Here is a 21,469-nt window from a genome sequence, read left to right as displayed (position 1 = left end):
AAAAGTTGTGTTAAAGACATCCCAGTCCAAGAGACTCATCCAGCACATTTGGAAGGGAACACACCAAGTGAAGCTAAGAAAGGGCTCCTAGTCTCAAAGAATAAGTGTTTTGAGACTCTAGGTCGTATGTGTTTAGGAAAATAGGGCCATGTGACCGTTACAGAGGGGAAAAAATAGAGAACACAGAGAACAATCCTTTAAAAAGAGGTCTAATCCAGAAACTGGGATGTTGAGTCTCTCAGATACTGACATGCTTTGCAGGGAGAAAAATGACAACAGCGACAGAATTTTGGCCACGTGATCTTTCAATTCAAACTCACGGAACCAAACTTAGAGAAAGGGTCCAATTTCTACTTAAATAAAAAACAGCTGGGGGAGGGGCTTCCTTGGAGGTCCAATGATTAAGACTCTGAGCTCCCACTGCAGAGGGCACAGGTTCGATTCCTGGGGTGCAACAACAACAAAAAAAGACAATTTTAAAAAAATAGGAGGGGTTAATTTATCAAGTGCTTAACACCCAACACACAGGAACACAGTTTCCTGAAGTTTTTGTCTGTTTAAAGAAAGACATTCTTTAGAAAATTCTATTATGTATTAACCCTTAGAGACTAGATTTCTGGGTATCTATGTGGACCAACACCTTTTCTTCCAACTCCAACTAAAACATGTTCAAAGAGCAAAGCGATACATTCAAAACCAAATGATGACAACTTCTCGATGGTGACATATCAGAATTCAGGCCTCCGGGTCATAAATAATTCATACCACTAACAAACAAGTCTAATCATTTCAAACTATTACTTGGCTGGTGCTATAGATATATTTCCACAGAACAAAAATTGTTATGTTTATTTGCAGGGAATGGGAAAACAGACAGCAAATTTCATAGCAAACAGAGCCACTGGTGAACCACATACCCATCCACACAGTTAAAATATTTCTGCTCTTCTTTTGCGTTTTGTTTTCATATGTCCTGCCAGAAGTGCTTTTAAAACGGTGATCTTCTTAAACATTATACACTCTTTTTCAATAAAATAGAGAGGGCCCAATGTCAACGTCTTTACTTTTTAATCTACTGAAGTTGCAGAAAAGTCAACACAAATCCAGCAAAAAGAGACAAACCGATACCTCATGATGTCTGTAGAATTGGGCCAGGCCTCAGCTCATATCCTGGCAGGAGCTGGGCAAATATTTTGAGCAATCCTGGCTGTGAGGTCATGATGCTGACATCACAAACAGGAACTCTGACGCTGGTCAGCCTCTAGGATGCCACCTCACCACGTTAAAGGAAAACCAGAAGGTTCTGGAGCCCTGAATCTGGAGCTGATAATTCAAAAAAAGTAACTTCTCCCAAGAAATTATCATCCTGTGAAAATTAAGCAGCTCGTTCTCCACTACAGACCAGCACAGGCAATGCAGGTGAGCAGAGAACAGCACATCCCCCTAAGTTAAGGATTTAGCTCACTACCAGGCACATATTTTTATATACTTCAAGTTTGCAAGTTGTTATTTTGGTTCAGTTTCAAACACTTTCTCTTATTATTCTCTCCTGGGAAATTAAGCTATGTTTAAGAATTCTGAAAACCGAGGAGGAAGTAAATCATGAACTTAAAATGTCATCTTGGTCTCGCCACTCCACTACATCACTAACTTCACCAAGTCCAATATTTATTTATACTGATGGAGGCTTCTGATGTGTAAGCTAGAGGTTGATTTCACCAGGGCTTCCCTGGTGGTGCAGTGAATAAGAATCCGCTTGTCAGTGCAGGGTGCATGGGTTTGATCCCTGGTCCAGGAAGATTCCATATGTCAAGATTCCACATGTCAATCCACATGTCAACTGAGCCCACATGCCACGACAACCAAGCCAGCGCACTAGAGCCTGCGCTCCGCAACAAGAGAAGCCACCACAGTAAGAAGCCCGTGCACCGCAAGGAAGGGTGGCTCACGCCTGCCGCAACTAGGGAAAGCTTGTAGGCAGCAGTGAAGACCCAGCTCAGCCAAAAATTTCTAAACAAATAAAATTATTTTAAAAAATAATTTCCCTAGGGTATTTTCCTGACCCAGGATTCGAACCCGGGTCTCCCACATTGCAGGCAGATTCTTTACCATCTGAGCCACCAGGGAAGCCCTTAATATAAACAAGACTTAAAAAAAAAAAAAGAAAAGAAAATGCCAGAAATACAAAGCCTCACCACAGTTCTGCACAGTGTCTCTTTGCTAAGAAAAGCCAAAATTGCCAGATTGTTGTCATTGTTGTGGTTCCCCACCACCCCAGGAGTTCTGGAATTTGCAACCCAGAACAAAGAAAGAACTTGTGACATTTTATTGTTATTTCTAAGTGGTTAAAGATTCTTAAATTGGAGGGAAATGTAACAAAGGATTAATAATCGTTATCTCCAGGTGATGGGATTACTGGTAGTTTTAATACCTTCTTTGTATTTTCTTGGGTTTCTCAAATTTTTATTTAATGAACAAATATAATTTTTTATACCTCCTTTGGATTTTCTTGGATTTCTCAAATTTTATTTAATGAACAGATATAATTACTTAAGCAGGAAAAACAATATTTTTTTGTTTTTTTGGCCAAGACACACAGCAAGTGGGATCTTAGTTCCTCAAACAGAGATTGAACCCACACCCTCTGCACTGGAAGTGCGGAGTCTTAACCACTGGACCACCAGGGAAGTTCCAGGAAAAAGATTTTTAATGACTTTTTTTGAGTCACAGTAAAATGGGCTGCTTTCTAAGGCCTACTTCCTAAGGCCCACCTTGAAAGAAAAGTTATAACCAACCTAGACAGCATATTAAAAAGCACACACTACTTTGCCAACAAAGGTCTGTCTAGTCAAAGCTGTGGTTTTTCCAGTAGTCATGTATGGATGTGATAGCTGGACTATAAAGAAAGCTGAGCACTGAAGAACTGATGCTTTTGAACTATGCTGTTGGAGAAGACTCTTGAGAGTCCCTTGGACAGCAAGGAGATCCAACCAGTCCATCCTAAAGGAAATCAGTCCTGAATATTCATTGGAAGGACTGATGCTGAAGCTGAAACTCCAGTACTTTGGCCACCTGATTCGAAGAGCTGACTCATTGGGAAAGACCCTGATGCTGGGAAAGATTGAAGGCGGGAGGAGAAGGGGATGACAGAGGATAAAATGGTTGGATGGCATCACCACCTCAACAGACATGAGGTTGAATAAACTCTGGGAATTGGTGATAGACAGGGAAGCCTGGCGAGCTACAGTCCAAGGGGTCGCAAAGAGTCGGACACGATTGAGCAACTCAACTGAACTGAAAATGGGTTGCAGCCAGGGAGTGAGGAAGCACACTCTAGTGTGCTGTGTGCACAGGAAAAAGAAATCAGCACAACAGGCCAGTGAAAGCAATACGAAGTAGGTACCCAGGCAGACAGGCTAGGTGTTTACCAAGCCTACTTCCTTCTCTTCCTGGAGTCACAGACCACATTTCCCAGCTCCCTCTGCAGCTCAGTGTGACCGCTGAGTCCCAGCCAATGGAAGGAGAGCAGGGCCTGCAACGTGTATACTTTTAGGCCTTCCCCATAAAATCTTCCCACTCTTGGCCCTTCCAGTGGCTTGATGGAGATGAGCAGGGCGACTTCAAAAGCATCGATGGAGGACACCGAAGAAGCCTGAATCCCTGCATCACTTTTCTTCATTCCCCAGCCATGAAATACCTACCCCACTCTTCTATAACTGAAAATAAACTCCCATCCATTTAAGTCATTAAAATTGGTGGAGTATGTTACAGCAGCTAGCTTTTCTTACCAAGTGACAAAGAGATCAAAACTCTGCTGAGACCTTGGAAAACATCTCAGTAAGTAAACTCAAAATAAATTTGAGGATAAGCTCCTGAGACAGAAATGCTTCACACTATAAAAAGCATGATTACATGAAAGACAAGTTAAAGTACTGTGTTTTTTTTAAAAGCAAAAAGACATTTTACTGGCAAGAGCAGAAATATGTTTAAAGAACACAAGTGTGATTGTATGTAAGATAAGACTGATGGTGAGTTGATGAATGTTCAAGAGTTAGGTGGTGATGGGACTACTTGTCTACATATGTGAATGAAACTGTCCACAATAAAAAGTTTTTATTATAGAAGATATTTTAGTAAAATCCAAACTCCACATTCTTCTTCACCCCTTCATAACCTAAAGAAAAAAGCTTAAGCACTTTACAGAAACAAGAAGTTCCTCAAAACAAGCAGTCCCCCACAACAAGTGTAATGTAAATTATAAGTCCAAGTGAAAAGGAATAATCATCTTCATAATTCTTATCTGATTTCCTAAGGTCTTGTTTCCTTTTTTGCTGTTGCTTTGTGGGTTTTGTTTTTGTTTACTGTTATTCTTTTTTCAATGTGAAAAAAAAAATGTGGCTCTAAAAAAAGAAAAGTATGAGAAGAGGGTTAGATTGGGAAATGAGACAGCTGGATTCTGTCCCAGCTGAATGACCTTCAGCTAGCACTTAACCCCTTCCTGGAACTCGGCATCCTGAGGATAACTCATTAAATAATATCATTTTCTAAGTCTGTCCTTTTGTAGTTCTACTGTTTTGGATTCAAATACAAACTCCCTAAGTGAAAGGGCAAGGATTCAAAAGTGAAAGGAAAGCTACCATGACTTCAATTTTGCCAGAGTTCAGAGTGCCCTGCCATCCGGGAAGAAAGAACCACACCTGATAAGATCAGCCTCCAAAAAGCACTGCCTCTCCTCTCGCTCTCCAGCATCCTCCGAGGCAAATCACATCTCCTGCACTTCCCTTCAGCTCCTTCACAGCCCATCAGCAAAGCAAAAATACTATATTTATGAAATTTGGAAATTCTACTGGGAGGCCAAGGAAGAGTTGAAGAATTTGCAATGAATTTAACCTGCCAGGAGAGGGAGTTTAAAGGGAGGTTTTGAGCCTCCAAAAACAAGGCACCCACAACAGCAGAGTGGGCACCTGGACACTTGGATTTCTGCTCAGTCCTGCTGGTGCCAGGGAAGAGATGGAGCATCAGGCAGGTTAAGTGTCTTAGCTGCAGGCAGCTGCCCGCTGAGACTTCTGAGCGCCCGTCTAATTCTAAAATGTTAAATGTCTATACACTTAGAAGGGAAGGGGAAAAGAAGTTCTGAGAATAAGGCAAAGTCTAGTCGAGAGAAAAGATGTTTCTGAAGCTGGTTTTCAAGTCAAGCTAGAGACAAAAACTCACAGGGCTGCATTCTAATATCCTGTTCCGGAGACTGGGAGCTTCATTCACAGCCTAATCCTGTCCCCTGAAGTCACGGTTACATAAGTGTCTGCTGCCTGCTGTGTCACTTGCTGTCCCCCACCCCCACCATGGGAGACGCTGTGTAACCTGAGCTCCCCTGCTTCACCCACTGAAAACACTTACACAACACTCTGGTCACTTTCCAAATTGACTCGTATTTATACCAAGGAAAGGCAAGTTACTCAATTTTTTTCATCTTTCAGTTTCATTCACACTGATATATCTGTACATACATAAAACACAATTACAGCTGAAGTTCATTTATATATTTTCTTCAATTTCTGAGTAAAACAAGGAAAGTCAAGTGTTTTCAACTTCACAGAAGGATATCAAAACCCAATCAGTAAGCTGATGGGCTTTGCCTGGGCCAAGTGAAACAGTTCTCATCTCCCAGCTGAAATGAGGTGAAAGTCCTCATATGGCAAATGCAGAGTCATGCCTGTTTATGCACCCAAGGCCCATATTCCACTGCTCCGCACAGCACACCCCTCATGCCAGGACTTCCGGGGGACACAGGAAATGACTCTAGAAGAATAAAAGCAGACGCATCATCTCCTCTCGAGGTCTCTTCTGACTGTGAGGCCTGCCCTCTCTCCTTCTCTGGACTGCCCGAGCCACCGAGCAGTCTTCTATAACTGAATGATGAATCAGTTTGGTTTGTACACTGTGCGATGACTAAGATTCTCCTGGTCAGGGATGAAACTGGTCTCTGCATCCAAAGAGCCTAAAAAAGTCCTTGATACACAGTCAGAGTTTTTAAAAGTCCTGAACTGACTCAATGAAAGAAGAACCCCTGCTGCTGCTGCTGCTAAGTCACTTCAGTCGTGTCCGACTCTGTGTGACCCCACAGACGGCAGCCGGCCAGGCTCCCCCGTCCCTGGGATTCTCCAGGCAAGAACACTGGAGTGGGCTGCCATTTCCTTCTCCAGTGCATGAAAGTGAAAAGTGAAAGTGAAGTCGCTCAGTCGTGTCCGACTCTTAGTGACGCCATGGACTGCAGCCTACCAGGTTCCTCTGTCCATGGGATTTTCCAGGCAAGAGTACTGGAGTGGGGCACCATTGCCTTCTCTGGAAGAACCCCTAAAATGATGCAATACTGACATTTTCAACCTGAAGCAACTTGTATCTCACCTTCTAAGCATTTGATGAAGACAACATTAGAGGGTTTCCCAACCCTGGGATCTCCTTCAAAAAGTAGGCCAGTGAGGCTTTGGGCAAACGATTCAATTACCACCCCCAGTGAATGCTGTGTAAGAGCTAGAAGTCTTAAAAAAAAAAAAAAAAAGAGCTAGAAGTCTTGAATTAGATTTCCTTTGTGGACACAGAGATACTCGCTCTTTGCAATGGAAATAAAATGTGAGGCAAATGCGTAACTTTGAACTTTCTAATCATTGTATTTAAAAATTTTAAATACCAGGTGAAATCATAACCTATTTTTGTTAACCAAATATATGCAAAGTATGACTTCAAATGTAATCAACATAAAACTGTTAATCAGTTATTTTACATTCTTTTTATATTAGGCCAAAATCCAATTGTGTTATTTTAAAATTTTATTATTGGAGGACAATTGCTTTACACTGAATCAGCTATATGCACACATATGTCCCCTCTCTGTCGAGCCTCCCTCCCCCTCCCACCCCAGCCCTCTAGGTCATCACAGGGCACCGAGCTGAGCTCCCTGTGCTGGACAGCGGCCTCCCACTAGCTGCCTACTTTACATGTTGTAGTGTATATGTGTCAATGCCACTTTTCCAATTTGTCCCACCCTCCCCTTCCCCTCTGTGTCCACAAGTTCATTCTTATGTCTCTGTCTCTATTCCTGCCCTGCAAACAGGTTCATCTGTACCAGTTTTCTAGATTCCATATATACGTGATAATATACAGTATTTTTTTTTTCTTTCTGACTTATTATGAAGACTCTCGGTCCATCCACATCTCTACAAATGACAATTTTTTTTCCTTTTTACAGCTGAGTAATATTCCATGGTCGAATTATGTATTTTTCTACTCAGATCTCAACTTGGACTTGCAACAGCCATACATGGCTTATGGCTACTGTACTGGGCAGTGAGGCTCTAGAACTACGTGTAAGGCAGACTATAAGGACACTCTCCCCTTGACATAGATAATGAACTTGCCAATCAGACATCCGAGTGCCCCTGGGTATGCAGCATTCATCTTTCCTACCACATTACAGGCTTCCCTGGTAGATCACACAGTAAAGAGCCTACCTGCAATATAGGAGACCTGGCTTCGATCCCTGGGTCCAGAAGATCCCCTGGAGAAGGGACTGGCAACCCACTCCAGTATTCTTGCCTGGAGAATCCCATGAATATAGGAGCCTGGCTACAGTCCATGGAGTCGCAAAGAGTCAGACACCACTAAGCAACTAACACAAAACAGCAACAACAATTACATTACAACACACTGTGAAAGGAAAAATGGATAAGCTCTTGAATGTAAAGCTGTGAATAATTTAGTTGTTCTTAAGATAAAGATGAAAAAAAAATAACATTTCCAGTAAGAGCACCTTTAAAATATCTATTTGACAGGGATACATGATGCATGAAGAAGCCCTGCTTACAGCACAAGGCACTGCCCAGTAAAATTGATGGCTCAACACAGTTTGAAAACACACCCACGCAATACTCAAAGCAAAGAACAGAGACTGAGTTACAGATGAAAATTTAATAAGTGTGTCTCAGGATACAAGAAGGGAACCTGAGAGGTAGCGCCTGGCAGATTTAAGGGCGACGGAGCAGGAGGCAGCGTTTCAAGTACAAAGTGGCGAGTGAACGCATCTTTCTACTGAGGCGGCTCCACGCTCAGCTGCTTCTGGCATTCTAACTGCAGGAAGCCGACACAGACTCGGGGAAGTGTGGAGTGAGAACACGCGGAAAGCAGGACCAGAGACTGGAGGGGAAAACTAATAGGAGAGAAAGAGGGACGAAGGATGAGACCTCACTGTCATTTCCTACTCATCTGTTGTTTCTTCCCCCATGAACTTTAGTAAAGTTGGCTTTGATTTAGAGATAGTCCAGTGGCTAAAATGTAAGACTCAGAGAGGAAAAAGCACTGTCCCAAGTATCAACACTGGGGAAATGTGTCAGTTTACTGAATGAAGACACAGAACACGTCTTGTGGGATGAAGAGAGGCGCATCTCCTCTGGGACAGAGTATCAGGCGAGTGTTCAATGTGCTGGAACAGTGATGAGTGACATGGAGCCACCTGCGGTCATCCTAAGGTTCAGGCCTCCTGGAAGCTTGCCCCGTGAACACAGAGAAAATGTGTGTGATGTCACCAGACACAGTTTAGGGCACAGGCCAGCAAAGAGCCACTGCTTCACATCACTGCAATACCAAGTGAGATAAACTAGAATAAAGAGTGAGCAGGGAACTGGAGGCATCTGGTTTTAGCAGCAGCTAAGTGGTTGGCTTAGAGGGTAAAGCAAGAGGTAAGTCTGCTAAGGCTGGGTGATGACAGAGGCGGAGATCCAGATGGCCCCTCTGTTTCTTATTCCACCACCTCCAGCAGAGCATTCCAACCCTAGGGACTAGTGGGGAAGATCAGCCAGGGGAAAAGTCACACAACCCTCCCCAAAATAAACATACACAAGACATGAAAGATTGCCACTTTGCCTTGTAGAATGAGAGAAAACGAGAGAATCCATCTTCCAGAGAGCCGACTGTCCTGCCGTGCAACATGCCTAAAGGTGGGGGCAGTGGGGGTGGGGAGGCAGCGTCTGGTATTTGCTCAGGAGGCCAGAGCAGCTGGAAACACCTTAGAGAATTCCATGAAGGGACTTCCATGGTGGTCCAGTGGTTAAGACTCTGTGCTCCCGATGCAGGGGGCCCAGGTTTGATTTCTGGTCAAGGAACTAGATCCCACATGCCGCAACTAAGAGTTCGCAGGCCACAGCTGAAGATCCCGCCTGCCAAAACAAAGATCAAAGATCCCAAATGCTGTAACTAAGACCCAGCATGGCCAAATAAATAATAAACAAAATAAGTATTAAAAGAAAGAGAATACCATGAAATACTGAGACACGGGACAGAGTCTGAAACATCTTAAGACATCCATAGCAGCAAGAGACCTAAGACTTAAACTAAGAAGCCCTATACAAGGTAAAAATTGAAATTGAGAAAACTACTATTCAGTATTTAATTTTTCATATAAATTAGAAAAAGCAGCATCTCAGTCTAGCCTGAAGATTACGAGCATTCTCCAAAGATCACCTGGCTAAAGACACAGAACCTTCTAAGGACTGAAAGTTGCCTGATGCCTTTCTCACAGTTCATCCAAGTTACTTTAGTACTGCTTTTGATAAGTTTATGGTTAATCCACAAGCTGAAGGTAGAGCTGGTAATAATTTATATTCATGGAGTGCTAAATTTATACTTTTCAGAAATCATTATAAAGCATGACACAAAACAATAATGCAAGTTAAAGGCAGAGAAAAGGAGACATGGGAGACAGGAGTGAAGTTAAAATGTAAAAAATACCAACTTAACTGTAATGCCGCTTTTCAGTACTTCCACTCAGTCCCACATCTCCCAACTTAACCACCTTGTTTTTATAGGGTTGACTTATACCAACTCCCAGGAGACATGTAACTGAGTAAATGCACTAGCAGCTATTCCTCAAAAACATGGTCCTCACAGGACTTCCCTGGCAACCCACGTTCCCACTGCAGGGGGCATGGGTTAGATCCCTGGTCAGAGGACTAAGATCCCACATGGGGCGGGGAGGGGGTTTGTCAAAAAAAAAAACAAACCATGATCCTCACTGTCTTCACTTACTGACTTCAGATCAATGTGCCTTTCACACGGTAGATTATTTAACAAATATTTATCCGGTATTAAAGACAGGTCTTTTTTTTTAATTCCATTGTCAAAAGAATTATTCATAAACACCAGTATTTCCTCAAAGATTTCCAACCCCTGAGTAACCCTTGCTACCCAGAGTGACGACAGCTACAGGACCACCCAGATGTCAAAGAACTCTTGATGGGTTACTCTGGGGTGGAAATCCTTGAGGAAATACTGGTGTTTATGAAGAGTCCAGGAGGCATAATTCTGGGTCTTCTTTAGCCTTTTACCACCTTATTGTACTGGACGACCACAAAGATTCATTTTCACTGAAACTTATCTAGGTAAGTATTTATATACATATTTCACACACAATATATAACTTTTTAAACAGGCCAGACTCCAACAGCCTTAACATTAACACAAAGATTAAAAACACAAACTACACATCTCTAGCCAAGGATAAAGTACAGAAGATGAAAATAGTGTAGTAACTGTTTGCCTAAAAGGATCAATGTGAAAAACCCATTTAGACATTCAAGGGCAGACACAAGCAGGGAAGGATCAGAAAATTAATTGGCCTCTTAATTCAAATGGTGCTACAAGGAAGTTGTAATTTCAATTTCTAACTGGCAGAGCCCTTATCGAGCAATTTATAAAGTCAGTCTACCAATCTTAAGTGTTGGTTTGAGAATATCACACAGTAGGATGCTGAAGATAAACAGAAAGTTTTACATATTTCCATCAAAGTCAGAAGTAGAATGTTAAATGATTCAACACTCAGTTAAGGATGCTTGCCAAAAAAAGTCAGAAAAGGATGTCAATAGAGAGACATAACCCCTTGAAAAATTATTCTGTGCTCGAAAATTACATGTTTTTAAATTTTGAAGCATATATGACATAGTACCAAATACAAGTTGTACCCAGAGTTTCAAAGTCTACAGCTGTTTTTGAAAGGAGGGGGAGGGTGCCAAAACCCAAGCAAAGCAAACAGAGCTGGAACATTCGATGACTTCTCTAAGACGGAACGCTGAGCCATGACGCGTCGGCCTGCAATTAGGAGTGTCTCTGCACGGCTCAGTTTGAACAAAGATTCATTTTCTGTTCCTGTTACTTAGATAAGCAGAAAATAAGCAGTCTCCCGAAGTTCCTCCATCTGCAAAGGACTTTTTTTTTTTCAAAGAGCTGAATAATTAGAGCTATTCTGCTCATTTATACAAGCTTTCACAAAATTCCTACAATTCTGTAACTCTAATACCGCCAGCTTAGAGACAGATCTTAAATAAGGAACTGAAATGACTAGGCCTGGTTAGTATCTCCCAGAAGAACTTACTTAATAGGTCGGCAGCAGTCAATTATACTAATGTGTAAAAAGGAGCAAATGTGCTTAATATAGCATCATAAAATTTTAGAATTAGAAGAGACCTGCAATCTAGTTCAACTTCCTCATTTTACCACGGAGGAAACTAATTCTAAAAAATGAAACCACTTGTCAAGGTCACAGTTACTTAACGGTCCAGGACTTAAACCCCAGTCTCCAGTTTAGAGACTCCTGACCTTCATCTATGCAGATGAATAAAAGTTTTCTGGTCTGTTATAAACAGCAATGAGATGAGTAAGTCAATCTCAAGGCAGGTTAAAACTCATTTCCTTTTCCAGCCTTCACAAAGGAATCAAAATTGGCACACTTTTCACTTGCCCTTCAACAGTCACACGTGGCCCATTCCAAACGCAAACGCTCACCAACTGCTTGTTCTGAACAGGAAAAGGGCACACAGACAACAGAAGAATCAATGACTTCCTCACTGGTTTTTTTTCCCCCCCTCTTTATAAAAACCTTCTTGCTTTTACTTTCCAAATGAGCAACTTTAACAGTTGCAGGCTGGGAATTCCCAGGCGGTTCAGTGGTTACGAGTCAACGATTTCCACTCATGGGGGCCCGGCTTCAATCCCTGGCCAGGGAACTAAGATCCCGCAAGCCAAAGGAAAAAAAAAAAAATAGTTGTAGGTCTTTAGAGGGAATGGAGAAAATAACCAAATTTCAGTTTGCACAATCCTGAAGGATACTCGGCTATTTCAAATTTATTCAGATGTCCCTAAGACGGTTTTCCCGTACAACCACCGCTGATATTGTCAATAAAAACTAGGAATTGGTTTCATTTGGATCTTAATAACCTAACTTCATTGTTGGTTATTTTTTACCTTTGTAGGTAATCTTTCACACAGACACAGGCAAGTTCTATCAGATCTTACAAAGAAACTCCTTTGGAGTTAAACAGTGGGAAATCAAACTGACAAACATACAAAAGGGCCTGAGGTTTGGCAAGGCACAAGTTCTGACATGAGAAGCACGAGTTCCTACCCCATGCGAAATACTTAGCTCCTCATAAATTAAAGTTCATCAGTGCAAGCTGTTGTCTAAAAGTGTGCCCTTAGACAGTGGCAAAGCACTCCGACTCAAAGTAATTTTCTATACATGGCAGGAAATAAGGTTTTCATTTCCCAGACCAGTAGAAGTGGGTTTTCCCCCATTCAAGTTACATGAGAGAAGAAAACTGAGGTGCTGAACCCCGACTTCCTTTAGGAATGGGCATGCGGGAACACACAAGGGATCAAAGGGAAGAGAAGAGTTCGGATACTGTTTTACAGATATTAATTCATTTAATCGTCATGACGACTATTTGAAATTCCTTTGATCCCCAGTTCAGAGATGAGAAAACTAAGTTCTAGAGGTTATCAGTTTGAACCAGATCTTCCAGAAAGTATTAACATAAAGTGAATAAAGTAGCAAAGTAATAACAGAGCTGGGATTGGCTGCTGGAGAAGACTCCTGAGAGTCCCTAGGACTGAAAGGAGATCAAACCAGTCAATCCTAAGGGAAATCAACCCTGAATATTCATTGGGAGGACTGACGCAAAAGCCAAAACTCCAATACTTTGGCCACCTGATGGGAAGAATTGACATTGGAAAAGACCCTGATGCTGGGAAAGACTGAAGGCAGGAGAAGGGGATGACAGAGGATGAGATGGTTGGATGGCATCACAACTCAATGGACATGAGTTTGAGCAAGCTCCAGGAGTTGGTAAAGGACAGGGAAGCCTGGAGTGCTGCAGTTCATGGAGTCACAGAGTCAGACATGACTGAGTGACTGAACAACAACAAATAACCAGAAGTTTGCCTATTTACCACCTATAACCAGATAAGTTTTGAGCAATCATCATAAGAAAGACTTACAAAAAAAAACCAAAACTGAAATGTTACAAAAATGCTGCTATGTTGTGCTCAGTCGTGTTTGCCTCATTTCGACCCCATGGACCTACAGACCAGTAAAAGGGACTCCTGCTCAGGGCAGGGAAGCCTCTCCTTGATGCAGACCCAAATGTCTTAGTTTTATTTCCTATTACCTGCCGTCAAAGTACAGAGCAGTAGATCTGCTATGATCTCAGCAGGCTACCCTTTATGCCTTTGCTCAATCCAATCCAGCCTAGAAAGTCTTCTCTAACCCATCCCTGCCTAGAGACCCTCCATCTCCATCAACACCAAACACAAGAGCTACTTCCCACTTCGTTGTTACTGTTCAGTCATTCAGTCGTGTCTGACTCTTTGCAACCCCACGGACTGCAGCACGCCAGGCTTCCCTGTCCTCACTATCTCCCAGAGTTTGCTCAAACTCATGTCCATTGAGTCAGAGAAGCCATCTCAACCTGTTGCCCCCTTCTCCTCCTACCCTCAATATTTCCCAGCATCAGGGTCTCTTCCAATGAGTAAGTTCTTCACAGCAGGTGGTCAAAGTATTGGCGCTTCAGCATCAGTCCTTCCAATGAATATTCAGGGTTGATTTCCTTAAGGACTGACTGGTTGGAAGCTTCCTTAATCCTCTCTCACACACACACAGAAAAATCCTATGGACAGAGGAGCCTGGCAGGCTACAGTTCATGGAGTCACAAAAGAGTTGGACATGATTTAGGGACCAAACAACAACAAGCCGTGTGAAACGGACTGTCTTCCAGGGCCCCAGCACGCCTCCACTTTAGCCTCTAACTGGCTCACTGTTAGCTGCCTCACCTGGTGAGACAGCTGCTTAGACCCAGCACAGAGTCCTCACAGCTCTCAAGAGATTTTTGATAAATCAGTATTTCTGGGGTTTTCTCCTACCCCATAGGACACTTTTGATTGGTCACATTCATCTGAAAAGCTTTACTGTAATAAATCTGCTGCTGTTGCTGCTAAGTCACTTCAGTTGTGTCCGACTCTGTGCGACCCCAGAAACGGCAGCCTACCAGGCTCCCCTGTCCCTGGGATTCTCCAGGCAAGAACACTGGAGTGGGTTGCCATTTCCTTCTCCAGCCATTTGCAAGATATGCCAGGTGACTCACAGTCAATCAGTGGTACAGGACTGGTCTTTCCTCTGTCTTCCTGGGCCTCTTTGGTATTTGAAAGGGCCAGTGACTCCCTTAGCACTATCATCATGACCAAATCCCCACATTAAGACAGCAACCCCATCAGGTGAACAGGCAGGTGCTACCCCCACTTTACAGAATGAGAGACTAGAAGTCAAGCAACCGTCCAACTTCACAAGATTCACGGAGCTGGGGCTGAAAAAAATTCAGGACCGCAAACTTTTTTTTTCCCCTTAAATCTTTATTCCCAAGGTTCAAACTTCACTGGAGAAAGCAAGTGCTTCACACCAATATAAAAGCATGCATATAGCTAAGTAATTTAGCACTATGAGGCTTGTGGGATTTTAGTTCCCCAAACAGGGCCAGAACCCTCATCCCTTGCATTGGAAGGTGGATTCTTAACCACTGGACCACCAGGGACGTTCCTCAAACTTAAAAGTAGTCCTGATTCCCCTCATGTTGGTGCGCTGAGAATATTTCCTGTGACAATATTAGACTTTTAATTACGTCAAAACAGAAATACAGGGCTTCCCTGGTGGTTCAGTGGTAAAGAATCTGCCTGTCAATGCAGGAGACACGAGTTCAATCCCTGATCCAGGAAGATCCCACGTGCAGAGGAGCAATTAAGCCCCTGTGTCACAACTAACAAGCCTGTGCTCTAGAGCCCGGGGAGCTGCAACCACTGAGCCCACGGACCCTAGAGCCTGTGCTCCGCAACAAGAGAAGCCGCCAAAATGAGACGCCTGTGCACCGCAACTACAGAATAGCCCGCACAGCAACAAAGACCCAGCACAGCCAAAACTAAATACATAAAATATTAAAATCTATATAAAAATACAGATCCAGCCATAAAGACTTTTTTTTTTTTATACTAAGCAGGCCCGACCCTGCTTAGCTTCCGAGATCAGACGAGATCGGGCGCCTTCAGGCTGATATGGCCGGGGCCCATAAAGACATTTTTTAAGTATAAAGAAAAAGATTAGAAGGATATACTCTAAAACACTGAAATAATTTTCTCTGGGCAGTAGAATTATGGATAATTTGCTTTTTTCTCTGTCTTTTAATATGTGTGTTTATATCTTATACACTGAAATCACATATTATAGGATGGCTAGTATATGTTATTAAAATGCAAAGGTCCTTGTAAAACTGGTATGCAAGGCGAAAATAAACCCGAGAACCTCAAAAAAGTAATCACTTCACTAGAAAACGTTTTTTAAAAATCTAAATTTGACTGATTCTAGAATCTCAATGTCGAAACTCAAGCAAGCCACATATGCCTTACAACAGAAATTAGCAATACACTTTTTTCCAGTCACCCATGTGTGTGAAAAAACACTTAGTGATAAAAAGTTTTCTTTCACTTAAGCTGTAAAAAATATAAAATAAAATTACCCTGCCTATAAAGTTTATTTTTCTATAGTCTGGAAAAGTAGAGTCTATGTATCTTCCTTCCTGCCTTAAGTTACTAGAATGTAATATCTCCAGCAAGAAATCATTCTATGGGGGAAACCAGATAAACAAAGAAGGCAGGAGATCAAAAGATTTGATTGAAATATTTTAAAGAAAATTTCCCTAATATCTCATCTTTCCTGAAAAGACAGGGAAAAAAAGTATGCCAAATATTTTAGTGTTCTACTTGACTAGGGATCTGTAGAACCAGGGAGGGGGGAGAAATCTATTAAAGTTGCCTTCCGTTTTACATCAAACCCAAATTTTGGATGATCTGCACGTCCTGAACATCTGGATCTTCAGGCCTTTAACTTCAGAAAAGATACAGTAAAACAAGCACTTGGCAATTTTAAGTGTAAAAAATGGGCAGAGTTAAAACTGGGATCTAATCCAAGCTATACTTAGACATAAGTAAGCAAAAGAGAATACAAATACCAAAACACTTAATTCAAGTCAGAAGTATATTAGACCTTATGCTTATATAAAACATTAGGGCAGCGAAATGCCTGTCTGTAGTCTCATTAGGATTCCTAAGAAGAGGCAGATGAGAGTATACTTCCCCAGGGAAAGAGATATAGGAAAGGGTTCCCAATAGGGATTCTGTAATAGGACTACTACTTTTCTAAGATTTTGCAAAGACTACTTTTAAGATTGTGTTGCTGAACCCCCATAAGACAGACAATCAAAAAAACAGACCCACCCATTGAGTTAGTGCTCGTGGAATCTGTCTTTCTGTAAGTGCCAGATGGAGATCTGAAAAAAAAAAAGCTCTTTACTAAATGTGGCCAAGATTCCTTGGTACTTGGTGCCAGGGCCAGGATATTAACCCAGATGTCCTAGCCAAATTCAAGGTTGGTTAATTACAGTCTGCCAACCCACCAGGAGAAAAAAAAAAGGCTCTTCTGTTCCCGATTTGAAATCTGAAGAGGTCACTCTTGAAATTCTTATACAGTACCATCAGTCAATATGTTTTCCCTTAAAAGTGCATTGTAACTCAAGTGCTGATTTAAAGCATATGGATTCCTTGAGTTCCATTTACATGGGAAACATACATTATGTATATTAAAATACATATATAAGATGCTATATTAGTTTAGAACCTCCCTAAACAGTCATCTAAAAAATTCATATTGAGACTAATACCATTACTGCCTTCCAATTAAGATTGAAGACACTTAAAGGCTTATATCAAACACAGATTTTGAATCATGAATCTTTTAAGACTAAAAAGGAAGGCTTTGCTGCCAGGAGCATAATTCCAGGAAAACGCAATATATGCAAATGTCAGTTACAGGGTCTCCCAGGACTGAGCAAAAATCCTGCATACAAACAGGAAAGTATATTCTTAACAGCAAGTCTGAACATCAAGTACTGGTCTGGCCTTTCTGCCAGCCACTTACTTAAGGTTTCATTGCCAATATAGTCTGCGCATTGCTTAAAATAATATAAACTAAGGTTCAATTTCTAGCTCTCTATTCACTGGCTGTGTGGCCTTTAAGGCAAGTTAGTGAAATTCTTTAAGCTTTACTTCCCCCACATCTTCAACTTTTTCTTCAACAAAATCGCTAGTAACATGGCACAAAATTCTTTATCTTTCACTATTTTAAAATATTTTAGGGACTTCCTGAGTGGTCCAGTGGCTAAGACTCCAAAGCTTCCAATGGAGAGCAGGGGCCTGGTTCAATCCCTGGTCAACGAACTAGATCCCACATTCCATAACAAAGACCTAGCACAGACAAATATGTACATAAACAAAGATAAATATTAAAAATAAATTAATATTTTAATACATATGTATTTAATACATATTTAAGGACTACAACCTTAAATTATCTAGCCCCTCCCAAGCTCCTGCCTCGGGACACTTGCAACTGATTCCCTGGTATGATCTTCCCTCGGGGATCAACATTCCCTCACTTCACCTAGATCTCTATTTAAAAGCCATTTTCTCAGCAAGGTATCCTCTCATCACCCTATCTAGAATTTCCGTTACCCTACCTCTTGTCTCCAAAACTTGTAGTATTTAGTCTTAATATGTATCACTTTCCAACATACAATAAATTGTATTAACATGGTTACTGTCTGCCTCCCCTACCTGAAGGGAGTTCCAACAACAGGGCTTTCCCTTTTATTTACTGCTGTATCACCAGCACCCAGAACAGCAACCAGCACACAGTAGGTGCTCAATAAACACCTGCTGAGTGAATTCCAAATGAGACCTCAGTACAGCCCACATACAGGTGCACCACAGCCCCACGAACTCCCTCTGGGGAGACTACCACACACTACAAAAAAATGCTGAAAAAGAGAACTTACTGGTTTGCAGTGATTACAACAGTGTCCATTCTTTATATTAGAGAAAACAATCGACTTCCCACGTCATTTGTACAGGAAGAGGAGAGAGAAGCTGATAATTCAGATAAAGTGGAAAAATAAACGAGGTGAAAGGCTCGTTTTAGTTAACATTGCATAAAGTTTTCTTTTAATGTTAACAAGTAGTAAGCCATCTTCCTATGACTTTACTACACTACCTTCAGTTTTGTTTTGTTTTGCCTTTTTCTATAAAACCAGTCCTGGGACTTCCCTGGTGGTCCAGTGGCTAAAATTCTGTGCTCCCAATGGAGGGGACCCAGGTTCGACCCCTAGTCAGGGAACCAGATCACACATGCTGCAACTAAGACCTGGTACAGCCAAATAAATAAATATTAAAAAAGTAAAAAATAATCCTCAAATTTATGCACCTCATATTTTCAATTAACTGAATAATAAATATTGACTGAACACACAGCACTCTGCAGAATTCTGTAGAGGGTACTATAAAGTGAAAGTCAAGGTCCTTGAAATATACATATAGATATGTATCATATACATATGTATACATACACACATACACACAAATAGCTTGAGATAGATACACACAAACTCTGGGAAGAACAGAAATACATCTGTAATAAATAATGAAGAACAGGCAGCCAATATATGACCAATTCAAAAGTGCCTACCTTTTGTGGAGCACAGGAGGACCAAGCCCCCTCTTACACACCATGATTTGGGTTTGGAATGCCAACAGAGACAGAACTTAAAAGCAAGAGTCAAACATTACTTGCTTAAGTTCATATGCATTCACGGATCACAAGGGATGGGGCAGACCCAATGTTTGACAATAGGTTAAAAAAATTTTTTTAAGGTCAATGAGAAAAGCACCAAATTCCAAACTTATAAAGAACAGAAACCAGATCTGCCTATGTCTCTCTCACTGAAGCACAAGTAAGTGCTTAAGCAATTGTTAGGGGAAAAAAAAGAGGGATGGGCGATCTTTATCTTTAGACAGAATACCTTCACAGGGTCCACCCAGTTTGTTGTTCACCCTTTTGAACTAGGCCTAGTGAGAAGCCTAAGCTGTACCTTACCACTTTCTCTGAACCTCAGAAACTCAGGACCAGCCCTTGGCCAAGTAATCACCCACTGTCTTTGCTTTAAGGAGGGCAGACTTGCTCCTTGCAGGAGAGTCACTATACCAATTACCAAGCACCAGGAGTCAGAATACCAGAGCTTAAATCCTGACACTACCACTTATCAGCTATGTGACCCTGAGCAAGGTTCCTGACCTTTCTATGCCTCTTCTGTAAAATGGGATAATAGCACTGAATAGCACCATCACTGGGCTAGGTTAATTGAGACAAAACACATAAAAGACCTGCCCAGAGCTTGACCACAGGAAGCCCTCAATAAATGTTAATATTTCCAGAGAAAAATGCCCCAAAACTGAGGAGCAACATATACCTGAGGATTCTTGCAAAAGGTTATTATTACACCCCAAATCCTAACAGACCTGGTCTCTGGACTTGTACATATTATAGGTAACAGTAGTAATCAATGGGAAAAGAAAAAAACACCAGCCAGGACCACAACCATAAAAGCAGCAGCAGTAACACTAGTCCTGAGCTCTTACCGGCCAGGAACTGTCCTAACCTGAAACAGGAAGAAGGCAAGACTGCTGAATCCAACAACAACCAAAAAAGGCAGCATATGTTTTCCTCCACCCTCCTTTTTAAACACGTTAATTGGCGCCCAGGTTTTGCTAAAAACAGGTAACTAAAGATTACAGACTTAACGTGTAATTTCTTCATACCAAAGAGGTGGGGCTGGGAAGGGAGGAAGGGGGTGGTGCTCGGTCCCTGCCAGATGGAAAAGCCACATGAAGTGGAGCAACAGCGGAGTTGAGGGTTTCTCCGCGGATCAAAAACCACAATTTCTGAAGCACAGGACCTCCAAAGGAGGGGAATCAGGAGGCTCTGCTTTGAAAATAACCTCTGAACAAGTGTCATCTGTCTCCGGAGCCAATCCCCTGACGAAGCAGAAGGTTCGGGTTACGGGGCAGCGGTGTTATTTCGGAAATCCCTGTCAATCTTGTCATCCACCTTCTCCAAGAATCACAGTCCCATTCGTGGGGGGTGGGGTGGGGGACAAAAGCCACGGCCGGCCGGGCCCCGGGCCAGCGAGGCCAGCCCGCCGGCCGGCGCCCGCCTCGGAGGCCACGGCCAGGGTGCCCTCCATGCCGGCTCGCGGGCACCGCTGCCGCGGGCCCGAGAAAGGCTAAGGTGACCGCCGGGGCAACAGGTCCAGCTGGGCCTCGGCACCCCGGGGGTCCGGCCCGCCGCCCCAGGACTGAGGGGAGCGAAGAGGGGCGCCAGGGAGGGAGCGGCGCCTGGGGCGGCGCAGGGGCAAGGAGTCCAAGCTCCATCTTGAGGCGGGCGGAGGAAGGGAAGGCCGGGCTCGGCGCTCACAGGGCCGGCCACTTTCCGGCTCCGGGGAGAGCACCCCCAGGGACCCCTGGCCTCCAGGGCCATCTCTCCGGGGCCGCCCGCGGCCCCACGGGGATGGCCCGGTGCGCGGGACTCGTTCCTCCCTCTTGGATGCCGGGCCCGGTCCCGCCGGCCCCGATCCGGGCGGGCAGGAGCCGGTCGGGCAGGGAGAGAAGGGAAAGGTGAGGAGGGGATGGGGAAGGGGAGAGGGCCCGCGCCGCGCCCCACTCACCGCCGCCTAGGTCGCCGCCAGTGGCCACCACCTGCCCCACTGCAGCAGCAGCAGCCGCGCGGCCGCCGCCTCCCGCCTCCCGGCTCGTCGGCTCCGGGCGGGGGAGAGCGTGACGCGCCGCCGCGGGGCCGGGAGGGCGCGCGCCGCCTGCAGAAGACGCCGCGGCGGCTCCTCCCAGCGCGCTCCGCCGCCGCGCCCACCGCGGCCAGCCCCGCGCCCCGAACCTCGCGGCCGGCACCCGGCAACCTGCGTCGGGCCCAAACTACACCCCCCCACACACACACACCGCCTCCTCTTTGTCTGCACCCGCCGCGGCTGGAGGCGAACCCCCAAACTCCCGGCGCGCCCGCCGTCCCGCCCTCAGATCCCAAAGAGGACCGGGTCAGGGAGGAAGGTACCGGGGAAACCCATGAGGCCTGTGCCAAGGGGCTTCTCATCATCTCGCTTCACTCCCCATTTTCTGAAAGTGTGCCCAGAATTTGCAAGCCACACCC

General features: G+C 43.6%; 1 protein-coding gene and 1 long non-coding RNA gene across 13 annotated transcripts in view; one reads left to right on the top strand and one right to left on the bottom strand.

Moving 5' to 3' along the window:
• CLIP1 (CAP-Gly domain containing linker protein 1) overlaps positions 1-21,057 on the bottom strand; it is a 116,868-nt gene extending 95,811 nt beyond the window's left edge. For 10 of the 12 annotated variants that reach the window (XR_009730366.1, XR_009730367.1, XM_061384705.1 and 7 more), the window contains exon 1: positions 20,976-21,057. The gene's annotated coding sequence lies outside the window, so the exon portion shown is untranslated. Of the gene's footprint in view, positions 1-1,128; positions 1,250-5,214; positions 6,062-20,975 lie in introns of those variants that run through there. The other 2 variants (XM_061384707.1, XM_061384706.1) reach the window with 2 other exon arrangements.
• LOC133228797 (uncharacterized) lies at positions 1,260-11,693 on the top strand. The gene is made up of 2 exons (XR_009730368.1): positions 1,260-1,419; positions 7,830-11,693. It is a non-coding gene; the product is annotated as an uncharacterized LOC133228797 (long non-coding RNA).
• Positions 21,058-21,469: the final 412 nt, after the last annotated feature.

Source organism: Bos javanicus, chromosome 17, assembly GCF_032452875.1.
Source record: "Bos javanicus breed banteng chromosome 17, ARS-OSU_banteng_1.0, whole genome shotgun sequence".
Classification (NCBI taxonomy): domain Eukaryota; kingdom Metazoa; phylum Chordata; class Mammalia; order Artiodactyla; family Bovidae; genus Bos; species Bos javanicus.
Note: the sequence above shows the minus strand (reverse complement) of the source record. Positions and strands in the feature narration are given on the sequence as shown.